Genomic DNA, 25401 nt, shown 5'->3' with positions numbered 1-25401 from the left:
CTGGCCCACAAGTCCAAAGAGACCTAGGCTTGGCTTCAGAAGGAGTGTTACGACTTTGTACCCTTCTCTCACTGGCCGCCCCTCCTTCCACGACCTAAACCTCACTGGACTACTTAATTTGGTCATGCGTCAAGAACATCACCAACATAATCTCCCACAACACTAAAAGCTAGCCTAATCGCCATCATCCACCGAGTATTCGTTGAGCTTCTGTCGGTGCTTGTAGAAAAGGCATACTTCCAGTTCCGGCAGTGATTGAGACTGAAGGCAACTACATTGAATAAATGTCAGCTCTACTACATAATCAAGTTCCCTGAATTGATTTTTTTCAATAAAAGTTTCAAATTAAACCTGTGTTGCTTTCTTTAAAACGGCAAATTTATCGTTCCATCCTGTAAACATATACACATACCTAGTTTTATATAAACAGATAAATGTATATATCCCATTATAAGGTGAAAATCAAGGAAAAGTGGAGTAATCCTTATAAAGGAGTGATGTTTTCCTATACGCTTTGGTGTAGTAGCAAATAAAAAAAGAGCCTTTGGGTTGCCTTTGACTAAGGTCGACCATATATATATATATATATATATACATACACACACAAAATGTAAAGTGGTTGACTATGAAAGTTAAAAAATAAAAAATAAAAAAGCTGAATTTTGTATATTTGTACCTACTAAAATCGCATTGACCCAGTTCTCTGAAATCACCAAAAGTGATGTTTAGCCTGGTTAGTGCTTAAATGGGCGACTATTCAGGGGACTCTAGACAGTATAAGCAAAATATTCAATTCAAGTGTACAAATGGCTACCAGGCTTGCTAGGAAGAATAACCGAGTCAGAGTGATTCAGACCAGCCACTACAATTAATGTTATAAAACTGGACTTAACTGCCATGAATATGTGAACTTCAAAAGAAACTTTACTTTTACCAAAAAGATTGATCATTGTCTTCGTCATAATTTAAATCTAGCACAGTTTTCTGTTTGAGCAGTTAAACTTTTGGTTTGAACATATATCACAAAACAAAAGTTAAGATTCACCCAAAGTTGCAGTAAAATCGGTCAGTATTTTACTAGGTTTAGTTTTTATATATATATATATATATATATATATATATATATATATATATATATATATATATATATATATAATACATCTATTTGTTTCAGCTGACAGGTGTAATTTGCATAGAAGTGTTTATATTTATACATGGTTAGTATGTACCTGTGAAATGGGAAGGTTGCTTTATTTATATACATACATATATATTTATATATGAGCAATCTTCCTGTTTCACAGGTACATACTAACCATTGACATTAAGATGAAAAAACTTATATGCTAAAGGAAAAGAACAAAAAACAATGCTGATTAAAGTCATAACTGGTTTTACCACATGAGCTGGTTAATGATGGCTGCTATCCCAGTATATGTCATTTGCTATATATATATAAATTTTATTAGCTTATTAATTTTTTTTGTTCTACTTTTAAATGACTAAACGTGTCTTGACTAAAATCACTGTTGATAACACTAAAAACTTTTTCCCAATATCAAAAATATCTCAGCCAATTAAAAATAAAAGCTCATTTATATTATGAAGTAACCAATGAAAAACTATAAAATTATTCTTGCTTTCTAATCAGTGGGTTTAAGAAAAAGAAAACAATTATAAAGTTTTATCTAAACATTAGATAATTTAATATTCTTAAGATGGGTCATCACAAGCACTTTTGTGTTTTAAAAATAAACAATGGCACAGTTTTCAAGGTTTTTAAGTGTTGAAGTAATTTTGAACTGTTAACGAAAAGAAAATATCTTATTTTACAAAACTTTAAACACATATAAAGGTTCAAACTGTGAAAAAACATTTGCAGTACCTATCTTCATTGGAATAGTGGCAAGCCATCATATCAAAAACAATTTTTGCGAAGAAAATCACTTTTTTCTCCAATTACAAAATTATGTTGAGAGAATTTGAAACTGTGCTTACCATAATCTAACATGTTTGTAAAAATCATGAAAAATCGAATTCTTATCAATTCTTAGACAATAAAAATTTGATTTTAAAGTTTTTTTAATTATCTCATTAATTTCATAAAATTTAATATTAATATAAGCTTTTATAAATAAAAATACATGTTATAAATTGTAAAAAAAACAAATTACGTTTTGTTCTGGGGCCTTCATGCTCTTATTTTTATGTAGTTCAAAAAAGCAATTGCTGACTGCCATTCTCTGAGCCTAAATTCATTCAGGTCTTGAAAGTTTTTCAACTTTAAAACTATATAAAAAAAATGAATCCCAAATCTTTCGTTGGAAAACTCCAATTTATCTCTTGCAGTCATTAGTTTGCTTCTAAGAATTTAACTCTACTCATAATATTATAGGGATCATCATTTGCTTACCATAAAAAACTGTTTCAGGGATTTAAAAACAAAACAGTATTCTATATCATGACACCCCAGCAATACTGATCAGAGACCACCTCCCTAAAAAAAAGAAGAAATCCTAATATCAGATCAAGTTATTTGCTACAGATTAACATTTTTCTAACCTATTCATGTTATTAAAAATGTCATATATGTATGAGAAAGAAAGTGAGAGAAGCTAGAGTAGATAGTGTATAAAAACAGAGTTGTGAGAGTATCAAGATGAACTTTCAAGTTTCAAATCATGGTTCATTAAAACAATTACAATTGATATTGTTAAACATAAGTCAATCCTAAATCCCAAGAATATTTTAACATGTATTTGATGTGATTAAAATATAACTATAAAAAAGTTTCAGGGAAACCAACGTTGATTAATTCAACTTTAGTATAATAATCGTTTTCTTAGTTGCTGTATTTAAGAGGAGCTTGCTCAATAGGGTGTATATAAATCTCAATCTAAATTTCATATAAGTATCACAAACTCGCCTAGTAGAATATTTTTTCTTTTTTTTTTTTTTTTACAAAGGAGTCACCACTTATTAGGGCCCAGAGGCTACTCGAGGATAAGGATTAATGAGGGTATAGTAGTCAATGGGACAATATCGTAGTAATCTTGAGTAGTGGAAATTTGGTAAATTGGATTACTTAAGAGGACGGCTCATCAAGAACTTGTTCACATTGAACTTGAAGACAACCATATTGTAGTCAGCAAGGAGTAAATATAGTAAAATTCCCATCAATTTTAACTTGCAATATTTCATTTATTTATTTGAGGGAGGGGCATTTTAATAATAACATTTATATAACACATTTTAATAATATATTACATTTTAATAAAAGTTATACTTTAATAAAATTTATAAAAGTACAATTTTTACTTTTAGGTTAATATTTTTAGTGGGAGGCAATTAATCTTTTAATGTTTCTTCTCCAAATGTAGTATGTGCAAAAGTAAATTTATGCTTGAAGGCAGATTTATTGATAAGAAAAAGAGGGTCATTCGTCAATATGAGGAGTTTAATATAAAGTTTAAGGTTATCTTTCACACACACACACACACACACACACACACACACACACACACACACACAATCCAAGTTGAAAAGGAAACTTCAGTAAATGAAATGTTTGTTCTATTAAATTGTGCTTGTCTTTTTTTTATTATTATTTTTACACTACCCAATTCTGTTCTTTTTTATTGATTTAATATTTAAAAATATATATAACTTGATCTCTTCTGTGTTGTAAATTATTAAAAAAAAAGTCAATGCTGTTAGCTGTTGAAGAGAATCTTATATAAGCATTCAAAGTTGCACTCCCGTATCATGTTTTGTAGATTCTTTTGAGATATAATAGGATTTTGTCTAACGCTTAGGAAGATTAGACCTAATAATGATTGCTTTCATTATGATTAGTTTTCATTTACAAGATGACATTACATTCTTAAGGATTTTTTACTTCTTTGAAGTTGTATTTTTACTTATACACTGAAAATTGGTTTCTAGAAGAAACAGACAGACAAGACAGCAAATATTTCAATTTTCAACGAACTTTGAATCGTCATAATTTGGTGGCTAATTGAACTACCAAAAAGTTGGCGCTATTTGCAAAGATCTTCATGCACATATTAAAAAGTTTTTAGATTATAATGAAAATAAAATTTGGGTTTTGGATGCTTATCTATATAAATAAAACAGTACATGTATGTGCATGTGTATTTAACCGATAAACTCTTAAACTACTGGTCACATAACACTAAAATTAACAGGAAATAATATTCATCCACTAAGGTTGGTTTATAGCGAGTAATAACTTTGTTTACATACATGTGAATCACGTATAGACATCGGCAAATTTACATGCAAAATGTACCTTTTTGTTTTGTATACACATGCACATATTCGCTTTATTCCTTCAAGTAGTTTAGAAAATAACATCAGGCTGGAACGCTAGGTGTTTTGATTTCAATTCTAGCTGATGACACCAACTCATTTTTTTCATGTCTTTGTATTAATATAAAAAGAAACATGAAATAATACATGAATTTTGCTTGCGCTTTTGAATTCGTAAATACAAAGAAAAACCTATATATCTTTTTTATTATTCATTTATTGATTAGACAAACAAATATTACTTTCAAATCAAAAATTTTAATGCTTCCGAATGCGTGCGTTTTTCTTTATTTAAAAAAAAAAAAAAAAATAAGCATTCCAGACATTAATTCAAATATATGAAGACATACCTATATATCTTTATTATTATTCTTTGACCAATTACATTAACAATTATTAATTTCAAATAAATATTCAGTGTTTTTTCAATGTACGCACCGTGTTATATTTAAGATAGGATTTTACAAAGTTTAATTTATAAGGTATCTTTCTTTTTTATTAAATTGTTGGGTAAAAGTGAAAAACAGTTAAAAAGTTTCTCTTCCCATGTTAAAAATGGCTTTCTAAATAATAACGTTATTTTTTTTCAGCATAATTTGTACACTGCACAAGTACCACAAATTCTTACGTTCCGAATGTGCACGTTTTTTTTTTTTTTCAGACTTTGCATTTACAAAAACATATATATATTTCAACCATTCATAAACTACAGTTATATATTTCAACCATTCATAAACTACCTTTAACAACATACCAATGAATGGATTGACTATGATACGTACGGGCTTTAAAGGCGGACAAATAAAAGGTATATATATTTTTATTAGAAATATTAAAGATATCTGCTCTTAACCTTACTTTTCCACCCGATTTTATTTTATTTTACTGTTTATCAACATGAAAATAAGTAACTGTTTTTCTTTATATTTTAAATATTTTGAAGATATATCTACCTTACTTAAAAAATGCTAGTTTTATTTTTGGTGTCTTTAAACCCTCACCCACTCTTTTTGCTGATGAGGAGATTTTGTTTTATAAAATCAAATGATAAAATTATTGTTCAAGACGTATTGTCTATCTCAATAATAAACATTGTTTTCGAAACGATCGTACAATTTGTTGATTTTGTTTGTTCTTCCTTTTGAAACCGATTTTTAATTATAAATTATGAATCATTTTACTCTCTCTCTCTATATATATTTATTTATCGATTAGATACACAAATATTAATAACAAACAAAAACTGCAAATTGTTCAGAATGCGTGTGTTTTTTATTACTTTTAATTTTTCTAATAGAGCTTTCTTACACAGGACATTATGACAACACAAAATACAGGTTTACTTCTCTGATAAAAATTCACTTACAAATTTTCGCATGCGTGTTCATGGTTCTGTTGTGTTGTATTTTTAGAAAATTTTCCTGAAACATTTACTGCATTCAAATAATTTTAAGACAATTATAACACAAAATAGACGTTTATTTTCATACAAAATAGAATATTTATAACTAATAAATTATAAATAATCTATTTTGAGTAAAATTCCTTTCTTCACATTTTGCAGTTTTCGTAACAAAGTTCACAATTCATTGGAATGAATGAAATCCATCACGACCGAAGACAAATAAAGTTCATACTTTTAAAGAAATCTTGAACGACAGGGGTTAAATTCTCAATTCTGTTGCCCATTATTTTTAAAACAACACTTCGCTTTACAGTACAACAGTTAATTTCTATGAATATAATTTTCATAACAAAAACAAAACAAAGCAAAAAAAAAAAAACATGTATTCATCATTATGAATTTATTTTGTTTAATCTATTTTAATGTACAAGGACAAAATATTCAAATATATCGTATACAACCTGGCAACACTAGGTACTTTAGGTAGTTATGAATAAAATCAACAACACATGGTGATGAGCGTTTTTGTGATCATTACATAACAGACTGAAAAAGAAAATTTTTCTATAAAAAGGATTCAATTTCAGTATTTTGAAAATTGAATTTCTTTAGTATTCCATTCACTGAAGTTTCCAACTTAATTTTTCTTTGAAAAAGAAAACTCCAAACCATATTTCATACCCATTATATTGATGAGTGGCCATTTTTCTGTAAGATAGAACGATGTTTATGTGCCTAGATACACATAACATATTGATCTGCCTAATTTGAACATTTTTTATACATGTATTTTATAAAGAGCAAATATCGATTTGCATGTCCAGCTAAAACTTGAAAAATGTGCAAACACCTACAAAGTTGGTAGAGGCATATATCTATACTCCTATAAATTTGCTTTCTCTTTTGTGCATTGATATTCATATTAAAAATCCTTTTTTCGATTTATTTAAAAAGAAAATACAACTTTGTTATATATAAGTCGTGGAATTGCATTCAGCTGCAAAATATCTAGCTAATTTGCATATTCTATTAAACATTCATTTTAATCAATTCCCTATTAGATTTTGGGTTTTCTTATGGAATGATCATCTTTAGTTAACTATTACATGTAATTATATTCCTGCAGATATTCTATATGAGTTATACTTGTGTAATATTTGCATAATAAGGTTATAGTAAACAAACCTATTTCTATATATATATATATATATTTATGTATGCATATTATATATATATATATATATATATATATATATATATATATATATATATATATATATATATATATATATTTGTTTAAAACATTTTGCCTACCAAACTTCTGTTAGTTTTTGGTCTACAGTCATAAAGCTTCATATATAGGGTATTTGAACCCATGCAAAACTTTATATTTGAGTTTTAACCGGGGAAAATCGGTGCAAAAGTGTGAAAATTAAAAAAAAAATAAAATTTGCCAGGGGAAGGTTGAACAACGGCATTACGAATACACATGCGTAACGTAATAGCTATTGGTTCATGTTTTGATTTTAGCCTTGCAGCAAACATGTCTTCATAGCTCAGGAATTAACATCAAAGAAAAAAATAAATCGTAAACTAAACGTTTTGGTTCTCGGTGGTGGCGCACGAGTCATTTGTTTTTAAACTTTTTAAATCATTATTATATATTGGGCCCAAATAATAAATACGAAATCTACATTAATCAAAATATCATATTTAAGCATATTTTACAACCGGGCAATGCCGGACGGCCTGCTAGTGTGTGTGTTTATATATATATATATATATATATATATATATATATATATTGGTATAAGCTCAAATGTATATCTAAAACAAAACAAAAAAAAACAATTCATTATTTAGGGGTCAAATAGTCATTTATGTCAATGTAATCAAAACATACACACATCTTTTAATATTATCATCCAAAGAAGTACCTCAGTTTTTTTATAGAGTATTTCATTTAAGTTGTGTGTGTGTATTTTCAGAGAGAGAGAGAGAGAGAGAGAGAGAGAGAGAGAGAGAGAGAGAGAGAGAGAGAGAGAGAGAGAGAAATGGGCTGGGCAAAGAAGAAATAGAAGGTTAGGAGGAAGAGAAGGAAAGAGAATGGGATAGAAGTGATATTACTTTTTCCCCAGGCAATGCTGGGTGGCTCTGCTAGTAAAAAAAAAATTGTTCATCACTGAAAATAATGACCTAATTTGAAGTTGCCTAAGAAAAAAAGCATTAATATCACAAGAAAAAGAATTATCTATATCTATCTATATATATATATATAGATATATATATATATATAAAATATATAAAAGGCAAAACGGTCGTGCACATTTTTGTATGTCTAGCAAACCTTGGAGGGGGGTCTCGGGAGGGTTACTATTTTTTAGAACTTTTTATATACTCTCTAGATTATAATATCTACGATTTGCGAACGGAGGTCGCCTGTACCTTTTATTTGAGTGACTTTTACAAAATTCACGCTATTCCATCCTCTCGTGTGTTTTTCATATGAAAGCGAAGGCAGCTTCCCAACTTTCGTGCCAGGGACGTCCAGAAAGCATTTAGCTTGGATCACTGTGGGAGAAACCTCTCATATCAGACAACTGCTATTCACTTGGACACTCCGTTTTTGTGGGGAGCTGGTTTTCCCCAATATCGTGAGGAAACAAATAAATGAAACAGCAGAAAGCTGAACTGGCCTTCAGCCAACCTTCATTTCTGCACCTGCCTGAGCTCATCAACTTTTTGATTGACATCGCTAAATTTGAACGCTTTTCACTTCCTCTTGCTTCATAGCGTAGCGGTAAGATGTCACGTTTTCTTTCACTTTCTTTTCTGCCTTCACGTCACGGGTTCGAGCGTGCCTGCCTACTACAACTTTTTTTTGTGCTTAACACACACCTACAAACACCCGGGCAACACCAGGTACCTCTGCTAGTACATTTATAAGGAAAAAAGGTTTTGTTTACATTTAAATTTTATTAAGATGACACAAAATATAAATGAGGTATACAAGTTAAAATTGGGAGTAATTTCACTATATTTGTCTTTTTCTCACACAAAAGTAGTCTGGTTTATGACACTCATTATTATTGCCACTAGCAGGACCCATAGAGAAATATATTAAATCAACAAATAGGTTTTGATAAAACTAATATTTTTCTGAATTGCGCAAAAAAACTTTGTGTTTTAGACAAAAAAACAATAACATGCAGCAAATGAGTTTAACACTTCCGTGAAAATAGCGTCCATTGCATTTTAAATATAAAACTGATCCAAATGAGATAAATCAATAAGTACTAACCAGAAAGTAATATTGTGCTACATAGTTCAATGCAAATAATAAAATCACACTGGAAGAAACGATCTTATATTTTCCAGCACCTCTTAGCAGACAATGTTTTTTGTTACCCGTTTCTTTCAAACATTTTTTTTTTTTTTTTACTGTAATGTTTCGCTGATTTTTTTCTTTGGTGAAGAACTGCTGCACAACAAAATTACTATGAGTTCCTTTCTCAGACCATTACAACAATGATCATATATTATCATTATTATAATATTCGAAAATGAGGCTATATCAAAGGGAGGTCACTCTCATATTCTTGTCCAGGGTTACCAGATTGGACATTTTACAGCCAAATTTCACAAATTTGACCTTTTTTGAAGCAGTCAGCTTGGCCTTTACAAATTGTATTTGGTCTTTTTCAAAGCCTAACATACGGACTAAGACAGGAACAAGAAGAATATTATATAGATTGAATATTGTATAACACTAGTCTCAACAATTCTCGAAATGCTAACTTTTTACCTGACAGTGAAAAACGAGGGACAAAGTTAAATCATTCCGAAAGAGGAAATTAAAAACATAAAATAATGTTCATTGAATAAGTTGTAAGACCGGTAAATTGGTTCACTGAGTTTGTACTAAATGGATTCGAGTGACGCAGTAACTCATTCAAACGGACTGAGAGAAAATAGTTGTAAGAAGTAAAAAAAATAAAAGTAAAAATAGCTGGTTAAGTTTGTTGGCTTTGTTTTATGACATGTCAACCCTTTTTCGGTTAATTGATCCTGAATCCGGCCATTTTGGTAAAAGTTTTTATGCTAGAAGTTCTTTACATCATCAAATATTTATTTTGGTTTGGTTTAGCCGTTTTATTTTATGGCAGATCAACGCCTTTTGAGTTATTTCATGTTGAATCCATTTATTTTAGTAAAAGCTTTATGCATCAATTCTTTAATCATAGTGTTTGGTTTGGTTATTTAATCGAAGAAAATTGTTTTTTGTTTTTGCAAAATATGATTGAATCTTCTTGTCTTGGAGCAGTATTCACCTTCCAATGAATTCACTGCATCTCACATGGAAGCTGACCAAACTCAGCAATCTATCACAAATGCTGACACTATCAACAGCCAGTCATGGTTCCAATGGTGAACACTGTAGATTGTCAAACCCAGAATTAGTTTGGTATTTTGCTTAATCATTCCGAATCACGTTTTAAGCTGTCTGCCGCATCGCTTCTTCCAACCCCAAGTAGGAACCGGATCTTTGGCTTCACTGATAAGATCACCTCATTGACAGCAGAGGGCATGATCAAGTGTTGAAAACGAATAGGAAAAATACAATAACATTAATGCTTGATAAATTTTAGGTCAGGAAGCCAATATCTGCGCTGGTAGTACCATGGATGGTTTTGGTTTATGGCATATCAACAACTCTGTTGGTCATTTAATACTGACCAAAAGTAAAGACAGAATAATCATTCCATTTAGTAGAAATATCCGATTTTATTTAACATTTTTTGGTAGAATAATTTGTAGAAAGCAAATGGAGTAATGACTTTTTTTTTTAGCATTTATGCGTCAAGTTGTTTATATCTTTAAATATTTATTTATGGTGTTTGGTTTGGTTGTTTTGTATTTTACGACATGTCAACCCTATTCAGGTACAGTCATTTAGATAAAAGTTATTATGCTTCGAGTTTTTTTACATCTTTAAGTATTTATATTTGGTGTTTGGTTTAGCTGTTTTGTAGAGGGTCGCAATAAGCCAAGGTAAATAGGATATTGGCAACTGTATCAACAATGCAAATGTCACTTTCTGCTGCCTTCATATCCGACTCTGGTCCAGAAATCAAATCATACTTGGTACAAAAATTCAAATAAACCTTGTCCGCACCATTCTACTATATGGATGCGAAACCTGGCCAGTATGAGTTTGTGAGACAGGAAGCTTTTGACCACCAATGTCTATGCCACATCCTTTGGGCTCACTGGCACCAATTCGTCCTAAACACTACCATCCATTTGCATTGCTGGATATCATCCCTCAAACAGACCCTCCTTTCAAGACGTCTCTGATGGTTTGGTCACACTATGTGCTGGCAACTAGATGACCTCATCCATGCCACCATCAACCCAGCCCCACTCCAGGGTTGGAAGAAACCACAATGGTCAGCAGAAACCTGGCTCAGCACAGTAAAGTGATGCTGATCTGATCCTGTCCTCGCCTCTCTGGAGTGAACTGTGAATAGCTGGACTACCACAGCTTTAAACTGACGTGCCTGGTTGGCATCTATACGAGATGCAGAGAATTCAGTTGGAGGAGCTGGCTCAACTGACCAACAGTGAATGCAACAACAAGAGGTAAAAGTAAAAATAGAATAACCAATTTTTGTAATTATTTCATTTAGTAGAAAAATCCGATTTTATTTGCATTCCTTGGTAGAATAATATTTTGTAGAAAGCAGATAGAGTATTTATATTATTTGTATAATCTTATTTCCATTCAGGAATCCAAAAAAGTCATTTGGATCGACTAATTAAACAATCTTGTGTAATTGTATAATTTTTTTCATTAATAAAAATTCAACTGATCATCGTATCAACTTATAGTTTTGATTACTTTTAATCAAATATAACAAAAATGTTTTCCACTCGCATATATAGCAACACGCATGCATTATTCTCTCTCTCTTCTCTCATTTGATCCTACACATCATTCACTGTGTGTGTTTAACTGCACATTCCACACTTTTTCTCTTTATCTACATGTAGGTGTGTACGGACGTATTGGCGGGCGGTTAATGGATGGCAAGCATTACAATGTTCTTTTTACTTACATACATATGTAAAAAAAAAAAGACATAGGTAAGTATTAATATGTAGATAATAAAGATATATAAAAAAAAAGTTTAAGAATCAATGAAAAAAAAAAAAAGGAGTATCCTGAGAAAGAACTACAGAAAAACTTCCCTAGAGAATAAGTATCTAAAAGGAAGTGCTTTTTTTTGCGGGGGGGGGGGTTATTAAGTAATAAGAAAATATAAATAATGCAGAATAGACCAACTTCTGTGGAGCACAAAGTTGGATGTGTCAGCGATATAGAAGGGAGGGGAGAAGGAGGAGTAGACAGTATAAACTGAAACATTTGATACATTAATAATAATGTGCATCAACTAATTTCTTTTTGCTGTTTGGAAGGGGTATCCTTAAATTTGGGTTTCATCTGAAACCATCTGTTTTACTTTTAATTATCTATGCAAGAGCAAATAAGCAAATGGAAACATATACATGATTGTGTGTGTGTGTGTGTGTGTGTGTGTGTGTGTGTGTGTGTGTGTGTGTGTGTGTGTGTGTGTGTATATATATAAATATACTTATGGCAATTAAGCTAAGGGCTTCTGCATTTCATCCGTGTATGGGAATTGTCAGGCTAAAATGCTTACAGGGATGAAACGTGGAAACTTCTGTGTAGTTTAATTGTTGTAAACATATTTTCATAAATTACTACCTGGCTTTACTTACATATTAAGCACTGGAAAAGTAAATACTGAAAATCAAAACATAAAATATTATGTCTCTTTATAACATTTTATATGGATACATGAATCTATATATACAGAGTTTCACGTTCCTACGAGACAAATCACAATAGAAGCAACATTTAAAGATGACTCTTTCGGAGCATGATACCCAGTGTAATGTGGGAATCTGTCGGGACAAATTGTATCTTTAATTGTATCTATATTTATTATTAAAACTCTTTGAATTGAACACTTGAAATAACTGGAAAAATATACCCATAATGTTCAACTATATTATGTTGAAATAATATGAGCATTTAGAGAGAGCAGCTAGTACATGGTTACTGGTAGTTTCACATCTTACATTCCTCAGACCAAGCCATAAATATAGTATATAATTCTCTCTTCATTTAACATCACTTTCCCCTTATCCAGATATCAGACATTATTTGATCTTGTCCCATGGGTTTGGAGACAGTTGACCCTCTGAACCAGGAGGACTTGAGAGTGAGCTTGTGAAACAAAAAAAAAAAAAAAAAAAAAAAAAAAATATGGCAAAAGAGAGAAAGAGAATGTAAGTCTAGTATGTATATTTATTACACAAAATTTTATTATGGCTATATAAAGACTGCATTTATTAATAAACATGAATTTAAAAAATTATAAGATTTCGAATCCTGCTCAACAGAGCTAAATTTGGGTTAGGGTTATTGAATGAGAAAAAAAAATTCTATAGGAACTAAAAGGAAAGTGGAAGAAAAAATGGTGAATCAAACAGAAACCAGTTTATTTCCTCTTTCTATACAAAGAGAAATTTGCAAAGACTTAATCTAATCTAATATATATATATATATATATATATATATATATATATATATATATATATATATATTTTTATCATACAATATGTGAAAGCATGTGCGATACCCTGCCCTCATCAGCCGCCAACCAGGGTGATAACAGTTTCGGTAGCTCAAGGCAGTACTGCCACTCCTGATGCTATCTAGCAGCTTTTACCACCGGGAAGGGTATTAAAAAACAAAAAAACAAAACAGATCAACAAGGAGAAATTATAACGTATGTTCATGCTGAAGTCTTTTTGCTTTCAACCTAATCCAGATTGATGCATATTGAGCTGTGTTTTTTAAGACGATCAGAGGTGACTTTCAGATTGCAACCCATGATTCCTATTTTTGTAAGAAACGAAATGTCAGTGTCCTAGAAATCCACGACAACCAACCTCAATACTAATCACACGGCATCTCCAATCTTTTTCCATGCCGTCGGCATGCAGTGTCTCATATCGTTTTTTCCTTCCATTCGTATGCCTCCTCTTGGTTTTTCTCCCAGACAATTGTCAATTCTATGAGGAGGGCACTTTTCTTTGAATCGAACCATGCTACAATGTCTGACCATTTTTCTGTTTGGATTATGTGGACTAGAAATCGCAGAGATTTTTTTGAGATCCACAGAAGTTTTCCAGTCATTGGCTTCACTCAACAGCTTCACAGTAGAAGTTTTTTTTTCTTCCTCACAGTGCATTCACCTTCTTTGCAAAACTGAATTATGGATTCCTTGACTGTAACAGGTTGCTAATTTGCTGTCTCACATTGTGTTTTCGACAATTCCATAAGGATTTCTAAGGCTATGACAACAGCATATTCTTTTCCTTGTTTTGATTCTCAGATATGTATCCATTGATATCTTATAGGTTTTTATGTAGAGTGATGTGGTTCTCCGTTGATTAATTGTGTCTGTGTCGTATATATACGGGCTCTTTCAGTCTTTGACATACTATGGATACCCACGAAGGGGTGCCTGTGCGTGAAATTTTTGTGGCAGGAGGTGCGCAATCTCCAACCACTCCTCTTCTGAGTTGACAATGTTAAATACCAGTGGAAAGTGGAGTGTATGTACAGGACGACTGGAAACAAATGCTGCAATAAGCGGACAGCACATACAGCACCTAGAATTCCCAAATGGTCACCCATCTGGTACTAACCAGGCTCAACGTTGCTTAACTTCAGTGATCCAATGAGAACCGATATGTCAATGCAATTATGTTGTATATATACTTGAGAGTAAAAAGAATGAAAAGAATATGCTGTTGTCATAGCCCTAATTATTTCCAACACCCTGTTATGACAGGTGTACATCTGAAGCGATTGTGGCCATGTAAATAGTACATGGCGCAAGGTACCCCAATCATGTTTACACAAAGAACACAGGTCTGAATCAGTATATTTCCATAATTTTAGGTTGATTGCATTTGTTAGAAGATCATATGTAGAGCGAAGAAGAAATGATATTGCTAGTGGTTCCATTACAATTAAGGACTTCCACGATAATTTAATTAGTTCAATGTCATTCCAATTTGTCCATGCACATTGTTTGGCCTGAGTGATAGCAATGGCTATTCTTTGCTCTTCCCCAAACGTCCTCTCTCTCTCTCATATATGAGAGAAAAAAAGAAAACGAGAGATTATAATAATATGAACTCTATTAATAGAGATTAGCTTGAATCGTAAAGGAATCTTATTTTATTTCCAAATGACAAGCTCAATATTTAGCAATCAGAGCTCATAAAATATATTTATTTTAAGATTTTTATTATATTATTTTTAAATTCATACTTAAATCAACTTAATGGATTTCAAACGGTTTTTAAAAAAATTATTCAGTAAAAAAATATTCAGTTCAGCATTAAAAAAAATCCATGTTCTTTTCTCCAGAACTGTTTGATAAAAAACAAACAGAAAAAAATGAGGTTCTAGCGTTGGATTAATATAAAATTAAGACACAAGAGAATTAAAACAATGTTCATTATTCAACTTCAAAAGATATAGTTACGACCGTGAAGAATGTTCAAAGCATCAAAAATCCCCAAAGTGGAGTGAATTATGAACTTGGTTTTAAATCCATTGCTTTTTAATCTTATTTACTTTATGAACTTTTTCCGCTTGCTTTTGATCTAAAGATTTTGGGGAAAAGAATTTGCTTTTTCTTATGGTAAGCTTACATAAATATTGTTTACTAAACATATTTGTTTTAAACAATTGTAAATCCATTGAGTTAATTTAGCCATACATTATAAATGAATATAAAATCTTGAAATTATATATATACTAGCATTTCAGTCTGGCGTTGCCCGGGTGTTTGGATGTGTATGTTGAGCAAAAAATAAAAAAAAAAGTGGTAGTAGGAAGGCATGCTCGAACCCGTACCGCAAAGGAGGAAAAGAACGGGGTAAAACCTAACGTTTATGCTGTTACGACCACCGCCAAACCGGAAGTGACATTTTTTAAAATTAAGGCTAGACAATCTAAAGGAGAGGATAACTTAAAAAAATATGGGCGAAAAAAGTGCCCCCCCCCTGTAGAAAAGTGTCTAGTTGAAGGGGATGATATTAATGTTTTTAGCCATTTTTTCGATATTTGTCGTATGAAAGGTCGAACTTTTAAACGATACTGATCTTAATAAAATCCGTCGCCTCTATTGAAAGTTTAAGGCAGACATGCAAACAGACATACATACATAGATTTATATATTGGTAACTAAAAATTTTCGACCCAAACTGATAAAAAAGCTTGCCCTATCTCTCAATACTCTTTAGGTAAAATTTCAAATATTTAGACCAGAAATTGTCCGAGTAATTTGGAAGAGACCGCAGAGGTCAATTTTTTTTAAAAACTTTGACCCCTATTATGACCCCTTAAAATTTATTGTTTTGGGCTCAAATCAAGTTATTAAGTTAGATCCATGTCCAAGGAACCTATATCTTAAATTTCAAGTGCGTAGACCCAAAATTGTCGGAGGAGTTTGGTAGTTCTCAAAGGTCAAATTGTTGAACTTTGACCCCTTAATCGCCAAATTTCTGGCCAAAAACCGATCACATCGATTTTCCCAAATTTCAGTACCCTGTATATCAACTTTCGAGTCTGTAGACTAAAAATTGACAGAGTTATTGCGTATAGAAATGTACACAGACACATATACAGACAGATTCACTTTTATAGATAGATAGATAGACTAATAGTATAAACAAAAATATATACGCATACATAAATATATATGGAAACAATTTTTTTGTTTACTGTAAAGATTTTACGCAAATATTATGCAAGTATAAATCTTGTAGAATATCTGCATGAATATAATTACACGTAATAGTTAACTAAAGATGATCATCCCATAAGAAAACCGAAAAAACAGGGAATTAATTAAAATGAATGTTTAAAAGAATATGCAAATTAGTTAGATCTTTTGCTACTGAATGCATTTCCACAACCCATATAAGAAAATTGTATTTTCTTTTTAAATAAATAGAAAAGAGGGGTTTTAATATGAATATCAATACACACAAAAGAAAAACGAATTCATAGGAGTATATATATATATATATATATATATATATATATATATATCAGTTGAATTAAATCGGTCAATTTAGCTCTTATGCATAGATCATTGTATAACGATTAGATCACTGTGACTGACGTAAGGAACATTTAAAATTAAAATGTTTAAATTCAACGTTATTTCTCGTGCTTAATGGTAGCCAATTGGATACGGTCTTTGCTAATCGAGCCAGAGATGGCTCGTGTTGCTGGGTTCGAATCTGTTGACTGGTGTTAATTGTGACACCCTGTACTGAAGATTTCCGAAAGGATAAAACACTAGTGTCTGCAGGTATTTAATTATTATAGTAAATCATATATATATATATATATATATATATATATATATATATATATATATATATATATTAGCAGGCTGACTGGCGTTGTCCGGTCGTAAAATAGGCATAATTATATTTTAATTATTGCAGATTTATTATAAACAGAAATATCAATCATATTAAACATAACGTAAAATTCTTAAAAAAAAAAAAAGAAATGGACTGAAACTAAGACATGTGCATGCGAGTATTATGTTATTTCCAAGCAGTTCACTTCTTGTAAGTAAAAAAATAAAAAATAATACTCAAGCTGAAATCGAAATCAAAACCTAAAGACACTGAGTCAAGTACGATAACCTTAGACCAGCTTAACACGTTCTTTAAATGTATTTTCAAACCTACTTATCCTTAACAAGGAAGCTGTCATATTTCTCGACCGCACACGTGCAGTCATGAAACAGTTGACAAACATAAAAATCTGACGACCCCCACATACCAATTTGCTAATGTTGACCTCTTAGCAGCCCCTTTTTTCCGGATGAGAACTGATTAAAGTTTTCCACATGTCTGAATATTCTATATAATAAATTTCAAGTCTGTAGATAAAAAATTTGTTGAGTATATAGGTTGAGAAGTGTCCTTACACACATAGTCACATATATATAACTAGACTTTTTAGCCCATTTTAAAAATGGGCAAAAGTTATAGCTGTTGACTTAAAATGAGTGCTTTATGTAAAACTTCTTGAGTAAATGTGGTATTATGACAACTATTAATTCCTGTGTATCAAATAGATACCATAATATATTAACTCAGTAGTTTCTGATAACAAATGGGACAGACAGACAGACTAAGAGCACGATAATAAATCTCAGAGATGCGAGTAGCACATGGCAAAAAAAAAAGCTGAAAGAGGAATTTTCCGGCCGTGTGTGTAGAGATTAGGGCAACACAAAAAAGGAAGCAACTTGAATGACGTGCTAGTAAAAAACATGTGAAAAATAATTTGAAAAAGGGTTAATTAGTGAAATATCAATCGTGATAAACAAGTAAAAGTTAATAGGAAGACACCTTGTATTTCTATGTGGGGAAGGAAACAGGAAGGCATTCTTTTATGAAACAAAGTCTCCTCTAAACCCATCATGTATTGTTTGAAGTCTTTGTGTCCATGGCAAAAGTAACATTTTAATTTTCCATAGAAAACTGTCATAAGAGAGAAGAGACAAGGCAAGAAGAGAAAGAGAGAAAGAATGATAAGTGAGAGAGATAGGAAAAAAAAGAGACAAAAAGGAGCAAAATTCAATCAAATAGGTGTAAGGCTCTAGTGTTGTGACAAGAAACAGATTTTTCTTATTTATATATTAAAAAAAAAATGGATTTCAACAAAAAAGTAAGATTCAAGCAGAAATTTGTTTTTTTTTCTAAATTAAAAAAAAAAAAAAATGGAATTCTGCTAAAAAGTATATGTATACTTAGGCAGCATTCTTTCAAGCATATTTCATTGAATAACACAGACAATTCATGTCTACTCATTCTGGTTTGGAACTGTTCCAACCTTCTAATTCATTTTTTTTTGTTGTTTTTTGCTTCAAGCAAGAACTGGCTGATATAGTTGCCATAATTACTGTAGGCTCAAGTACTTTCAAATCTGTTTAGATTGATCAGTAAGGATAATTAACCGAACTGATTTAGGATTATTTAGATTAATTATAGAAGTGTGTGTGTGTGTTTTACATTACATTATATATATATATATATATATATATACACACACACACACACACACACACACACTTTGAGGTGCATGAATACCATATAGTTGTCTATGGATGAGTGCATTTCGTCATTTTATTTAATGAATCATAAAATGCCTCTTAAAAATAAGTTCTCCTACCCCTCTCTCAGTTCGTCCACTTAACAAATATCTCGGTAATTTCTTAAAGAAAAGAAAAGAAAAAGTCACTTCACGTTAATTGTTTTTAAATTATAGAATTATGCAATATAAGAGTTTCCTTTTCATGAAATGAAAAAGTGCAGGCGAGAGATGCATGCAACTAGTTACAAACTCTTTAAATATCTTGGGGTAGAGCTGAAAAATGTTATGAACATTGAAGAGACAGGAATACTAGATTGCAACAGAACTTAAATTGCCTCAGTCTACAAGGATCTCTCCTTCACTGACCAAGGACAGAACAGATGAAGTGTAGTATTAGAACAGATACGCAGTACACTTTGCTTCTAGCCAAAAGGCCAAGGAGCTGAAAAAAAAAAAACTACTTCAAGGTAAAAGAAATATAGCCAACAATAAGTGTTAGATTAATAGATTTCGATCTTAAAAACAGCAATTCTTCCATCTTTGTCAAGAAGCGAGAGTTACAAGATTGACAAATATTAACTCAAAGTTCACTTCCTAATTAAATTGTTTGGCAAATTAAAATCCCTGCGCAATTTCTGGTAAATAATGTTAGATTTGAAACTTTGTATTTCTTATAAAATACATTATTTATTGAAGAAATTGAACGATTTCATTAGAATTGGAGATATATATATATAATTCGTTAAAAAAAAAATAATCTACTAGTATGATCAAGATTAAGTGGTCACATTCGACACATGCACAGAAAAAATATAGAGAATCTGCCTCTTTTCTCTGACACAAGCCAGATCAGACATCAAAATTTGTGTGCTGACATCTGAAGATAGACCTAAGTTAAGCAGTCGACTATAGTCGAGGGTAACCTGAAGGCTCCCTTCTCATTCACTGCCACACAAAAGTGTAAGGAAGGGCACCACTATTCCCAAGATTACTTTACTCGCCCTTGATCCTTCTCTAATGTTTAGCAAGAGAGCATCAAGTACCATTTTTTGTCTTTGGTATGAATTGACCGAGAATTGAACCTGGGTCTCCAGAATCAATAAAAAGATACCAAGTTTCAAAGAAAGAGTCGATATTTAACAATATTACGATCCCTATTTATTTGCATCCTTACGAGTTTTTAATGTGGAGAAAATCAAACTCCCTAAAATGGGACACTCTGGATTAAGATAAAAAGTAAAATTTGCCTTAGTTGAGGAGGACCTCCCATTTGGTGACTGAGGACAGAACTGATACTATTCCTTAATCCCAACTCGATTAGTGTCATTTATATATAGATATGTTTAGTTGCCTCAACATCACCTTGACAACGAAAAGATGAGATAATTACAGATAATCCAGATTGTCAATGACATTGGATTTGAAGATTAATGCCAATTTCATCTTATTTTATCATTTTCTCACGTGATTTAGAGTTTTTGTTTTTTTTAAATCCGAAATCATGCTCTAATTTATTACGTTTCGCAAAAGATTAAAAGGTTTCATTTATTTGAGATTTGCTAATTTAGATATTCTTGATCTTTTTCTTCCAAATTTTGTAAGCTGACAGACATTTATATAATACCTTTTACTATGAAGGTTTATGTCTTCGAAAAAAAGAAAAAAAAAAAAAATTGCAAAATTCTTAAAGATATAGTTCTAGAATCTGTTAATAAATGGCAATAGAAATATTATAAAATAGTTTGTTTTTTATGGCATATCAATTCTTTTCAGGTTAATTAAGGCCGAATCTAGTCATTTTTGTAAAAGTTTTAACCATGAAGTTCATGAAGGGAGAGTGGATAGAAATGGAGAGAGAGAGAGAGAGAGAGAGAGAGAGAGAGAGAGAGAGAGAGAGAGAGAGAGCGCAGATATTTGTATGGAGGTATGTAGAGAGAGAGGGAGCAGATATATGTATGTACATATGCTCAGAATAAAAGAGTATTAAATTGGAAACTAATTCTTATTTGCATTTATTAAATTCTAAGCTGTATTAAACATTCTAACTATTGAGCTATTTTACATTTGGAAACTGATTTCTATTCAAATTGATCTGAACTATATAAAATTTTATATATATATATATATATATATATATATATATAGATTGATAAGCTGAAATAGAGAATATGGTCAAAAAAAAAAAAAAAAAAAAGGCGGGGTGGAATAGAAGAGAAGGAATACTAGGTTATCAATATATGCAAGTAAATATCAAACCTGTTCTCCATCAATTAGAAACAATAGAGAATCTAGAATTAAACATGCAAGTCTATTTTGAAAGCATCAATAGAATTCATAAAAGCAAGAAATAATTTATTGGTATAAAAAAAAACTATATAGACAGAATAGGATTAAGGAAGAATATTAAGAATCAGGTTTTTTATATATATATATATATATATATATATATATATATATATATATATATATATATATATATATATATATATATATATACACACAGGTTGTCCCAAAAGAATCTGACGCATCTTAAATTTGATTAACTTCCTGAATATTTAAGTTATGCTTACCAATTTTCATATTTATGTAGATGAGCCTCTCCGTGATTTTTTGAGATATAGTAAGATATCATAGTCTACTTATTCTAATTTTATTTGCACAACTTAATCAAGGGTATGTTTTTCACAAACTCTAATTTTAGTTATGAAATTAATGTTACTCAAATGTCCACCATTTTCATTTTCACACTCTTGTGCTCTTTGCAGGACATTGTCCAGCACATCACTTAATGTTTCAGGGCTTGTGGCCCTAATTTCCTCCTCTATATTGTTTTTAAGGCTGGTTTTATTGCATTGGGAGTAGGGGAATTTCTTGTGTTGAAGTTTTGTCGAAATTCTGAGTTTCTGATATTGACTCATTCAACCGAAAATACGACTACGATAAATATCCGCTCCTCGGTAGTGTAACGACTCATGATGATCTTGGAAGGGTTACTCTAGATGATCTAAATAAAATAAAAATATAAAAAATTAAGAAAGTTATCAATTTTTTTTACCATCAGCTTCTTTTGGGACGCCATATATATATATATATATATATATATATATATATATATATATATATATGTATATATGTTTGTTTGTTTGTTTACGAACAGGCGATTTGAGCACTATAAAAGTGGTGGTGGGTGTCTATTTAAATAGACATTCCAACGAGTTATTTATGGGCGTCGATTCCATGGTCGAGTGCCGACTGTCAACACGACAGTTCGAGGTTCAATCCTCGGCTTGGGAGAGATGCTAGTCTAGCGGCACTGATGAGTTGTGATACAACGAAACAGGACTGTATGTCGATGACTACAAATTATATATATATATATATATATATATATATATATATATATACACACACACACAGACACACACGGGTTTTGAATTCAATTAGTTTTTGTTTTTCTGGAAGGGCGTCTATATACTCTATAATAAGTAAGAGTTTTCTTTTTCTTTTTTTATTCTTATGATTTTGCAAATTTTAAAAGATTCATTTCCTTTTATCAACATTTTTTTTTTCACCATATCCTTTTTATTCCAAGAGGGGGGGGGAGGGGGCTTTCCAACTGCTTTTTTCCGAGGAACACATGTCTGTGTTTGATGAGTTATTTGGTGGACTTCCGCTATTCAACAAAACACATGTAAGACGTACTACATAAACATATGAATAAAATACTATGAGTGTGAAATAAATGCATCTTCTGATTTTGGAATGATAACAACTCACATTATGACGTAAAAAGCATTTCAAAATAAATGATTAAATCTCAACGTTATTTCACGCGGTTAACAGTAGCCGAATGGATACAGTCCTTGCTAATCAAGCCAGAGATGGCTTCTGTCGCCGGGTTCGAATCTATCGACTGTGGTTAATCATGACACCTCACACTAAATGTTCTCGAAAGGAGGAAACACTAGTGTTTGTAGGTATTTAATAATTATTATAGTAAATAATATGTATTAGCAGGTCGCCCGGCGTTGCCTGGTCACACAATATGCTTACATATTATATTTTAGTTCATGCAACTTTCGTATTTATTATTATAGAGCAATCTTCCATCGATTATTATATCTTTATATAGTAGTGATTTCAAAAATAAATAAAATATGACTTATACAGTCAGCCAACATCAAAACCAAAACATAGTTCTCCAGCCTTATCCATTAGCGTATGACTGAAATCCACAGGTACACAAAGGTGCAAAAAATAATGTTGATAATAATAAACTTTTAATTAATGCATGTGCAGAAAAAAAACGGGTATAATCGACTTACCCCAGGCCAAGGTCAATGCTTTTTTTTTTTTTTTAAATTTTGACCCCTTAGCAGTTATTTTACGAGCTAAAAAACAAATCGAAAGTGTACTACAGGTTCAAATAGTCTACACATCAAACTTAAACTCTGTAGACCAAATATTCAGGAGTTTGGTAGTCACCATATATATATATATATATATATATATATAATTATTTCTGTGCGCAAGTTATTTTTTTAAATTGACGTGAACACTAGAATATTTCAATTAAAAGTCAAATTTGAACAGGTAAAATTATAGAGGAATAAAAGGCCAATCAAATGAGGTATGGGTTGTTTCAAAAGTTACATTAAATTTAACTTAAATTTGCAGTTTTTGAAAAAATTACAAGTGCGGACTTTCTTTTCGCCGGCACTGTATATATATATATATATATATATATATATATATATATATACACACACACACACACAGTAGAACCCCGGGATACAGTGGCTCAATGATACTTTTTCTTTATCAGGTTACAATGTGGAATACAATATTTTTCCGGCTCCTGGTTACGGTATTTGCCCCGTTTCATGGTGTTATTTACAATGTTATTTGATTATATACATGTGTATTATATACTGCACTGTATTTTGTTACTAATTTTTAATACATGTACTGCATAAAATTTTACTTAGGCTCCACCATACAGTGATTTCAGCTTATGATCCCAACACTGGAATGGATTAATGCTATATTCTGGATTTCTACTCCATTAGTAACCTTGCCTATGTTGTGCAGAAATTCTCTACCAAACTGCTCTCTGAATTTTTTGTCTAGACTTGAAACTTGATATAAGGTACTTGGATCTGTATAACATTTTGATTTGCTTTTTAGCTGGTAAAATAGTTGCTAAGGGGTCAAAATTGGGAAAACACCATTGAACTTGACCTGGCGTAAGTTGACTATTCCCATTTTTTTCTATGTATGCACAAATTAATCGTTATAGGTTGAACAACATTATTTTTGCCGCTTTTGTACACGTATGGATTGAGGTCATATCTTAACGGACAAATCTGAAAAGCTGTATGGTTTGGTTTTGATTCTAGCTGATGGCAGCCAAAGCATATTTTTTTTTTACTTTCGAAATCATTTCTATCCTGATTATAATATAAAATCATTCATGGAAAATTGGCTTTATAACAATAAATGCAAAATCTGCATGAATCAGAATATATTTCAAAGTATTTTACGACTGGGCCATGCTAAGCGGTCTGCATGCCGAGCGGTCTGACAGTGTATATATGTCAGGGGTGTGAGTTCCGTTATAGAAACATTGATTTAATTTAAATAAAACATGCATCTCGTGTAGTCAACGCACCGTTTCGGCATTTCCAAATACAACCATTGAGAGACGTACATACATGTATATATTACACATAAATGCACATCAAAATCGCTTATCTCGGTATTGTTTCCAGTCATTCTGCACTTCTCCTTGCCACTGAACTCAAGCAGTGCCGATTCAGGAGAGGTGTGACTGGGGATTGCGCAACTCTTACCACACAATTACATGCGCAGCTACCCCTGAAGGGGGTATACTTTGTCTCTCGAGACTGAACAGAGGTATCGATATATGTACATGTACACAAACACCCACATAAAAACATACATACGCACACCCATACACATACATAAACCTATATATATATGAGGATATGAAGAAGGATAAAGGAGGTTTGAGAAAGAGTTTGCTAGAGAGGAAAAATAAAAGGTTTTCTCACCTCACCGTGCATATCCATCCTAAGGAAAATGTTTATAGTTAATCTGTGTTCTTATAGAACTTAAAGTTATTAAGTAATCCCAGATTTTTGTAAAGGCCTGAAGTGTACGTGTTGAGTTTTAGAATTAGTTGAGGGTTTTTTTTTCCATATTTTTTGTCTCTGATGTTGTGTATAAAAGTTGGATGCTATGAGGATGCATCTGATGTTAGGTTGACAAAAAGGTTCTTGGGAAATTTTTAATTTGGATTTCAAATGATGTATTTTCAAATAAGTTTTCATTATAATACCTTTAC

The 25401-nt window shown here is 31.4% G+C and overlaps 1 protein-coding gene across 1 annotated transcript in view; it reads right to left on the bottom strand.

Annotated features, from left to right (window-relative positions):
• Positions 1 to 25401, bottom strand: part of LOC145291496 (serine/threonine-protein kinase 17A-like) — a 294199-nt gene that overhangs the window by 170358 nt on the left and 98440 nt on the right. The window lies entirely within an intron of this gene.

The sequence above is a fragment of the Euprymna scolopes genome, chromosome 12 (assembly GCF_053919585.1).
Source record: "Euprymna scolopes isolate OS-2025 chromosome 12, ASM5391958v1, whole genome shotgun sequence".
NCBI lineage: Eukaryota > Metazoa > Mollusca > Cephalopoda > Sepiida > Sepiolidae > Euprymna > Euprymna scolopes.
This window is presented reverse-complemented; position numbering and strand designations above follow the sequence as displayed.